Genomic DNA, 1,521 nt, shown 5'->3' on the forward strand with positions numbered 1-1,521 from the left:
AAAGACGGCGACAGTGAAGCCCCACGACTCATAGGTGTCCCAGGATAAGCCAGAAAAGAACTCAGAACTGAGAACTCGTCTTGCAGACGCAAACTTAAAAACTGCCTGGTTCAGGCTCTTATGATTAAGTTTCAGGTAAAATTTGTTTGGGAAAATGCATGCATTGATTAGACTCTTTAATCAATATGACAAGAGCAAAGAGTGCTGACACCCTGACTATTCGGGGTCCTAGTTCCTAGGCTGCGTGGACGGGGTAGGCTCGAATTCCATCCAGTAATGTACGCAAATGACACGCCGCACTGGTGCGAACTACAAATCCCGGCATGCATAGCTTCCATTGCCCGCCCGGCGGGAGGGCAACGCTTGACCGGGAGTGGTGATTCCGGCCAGGGAAAATGCGAGCCTTTTGACCCACGTTCCACAGGGCTAGCTGCGATTCTAAGTCGCTCCCGAGACCCCGCTTTGGACCGCCTTCTCGGTTCTCTGCCAACCCTCGTCTCAGACCGGCACCCCCGTTGCCGCGCTGCCGAGGTCCTTCTCTTCGCTTCGCCAGCCTGCAGGGCTGTCTTCCGCAGCGCCTGATCGCAGGCGGCGCCGCCAGAGTCCCCAGGTTAACGAAAGCGGAGAGACACGGACAGGCGAGGACCGGACGGTGGGAGGAGGATGGCCGGGGCGCTGCCGAGCGCAGGGCCGGGCAGGCGGAGGCCGGGCCACCCCACGGCAGGGGGCGTGAGCCGCGAAGGGAGGTGCGACGAGGGCTGGAGGCTGCGGCCACGGCCATGTGAGAGGGGCTGCCCCGCCGCGGTTCGGCGGACGGCGGGCGGGCGGGCGGGGGGCTGGGCCGGGGGCGGGGTGCGCCCGGGGGCGGGGAGGGCCGAGCGGAGGGAGGGCCGATGCCGCCGCCGGCTCTTCCCGGTCGCGGGTTATATAGCGCGGAGCGTGGAGCCCGCTCAGAGGCGGCCGGGAGCGCTCCGACTTGCCAGCGGCTCTGCGCGGCGGGGCGCGGTGCCCGAGTGACAGCCGCGGGGAGCGCAGGGCAGGGAACCCGAGCCCGCGGGGCCAGCTGCACGCCGTTGGGCAGCGCTCGCCGGCGCCGAGCGAGGCGCCCCTTCCCGGCGCGCCCGCGGCCCCGCACCCCACTCTCCCACCCTCTTGCAACTTGGGTCAAGTTGACAACTGCCGCGGCCGCCGGCCGGCCCGAGCCGTCTCCGCCGCGCGCCCCTCCCCCGGGCTGAGAGGGAGCCGCCGCGCCGGCTCCGGGGACGCTCGGGCGGCGGCGGCTTGGCCATGAGAGCAGCCCGCGCCGCCTGACTCGCGGCTGTCACCGCCGCGGCAGCGGGGCCGGCCGGGCGCTCCGGGACGGGCGGGCGGCCGCCGGCAGGAGGCGCCGAGCCGGGCGGCCGCCGCGGCGGGCACAGCCCGGGGCCAGCGCGCCGAGCCCGGGCGGGAGTGGCCCCGCGCGAGCGGGCAGCGGCGCCGCGCACTCTCGCCCGGCGGGCACCCCGGGGGCGGGCGCGGGGC

The sequence above is a fragment of the Diceros bicornis genome, chromosome 33 (assembly GCF_020826845.1).
Source record: "Diceros bicornis minor isolate mBicDic1 chromosome 33, mDicBic1.mat.cur, whole genome shotgun sequence".
Classification (NCBI taxonomy): Eukaryota; Metazoa; Chordata; class Mammalia; order Perissodactyla; family Rhinocerotidae; genus Diceros; species Diceros bicornis.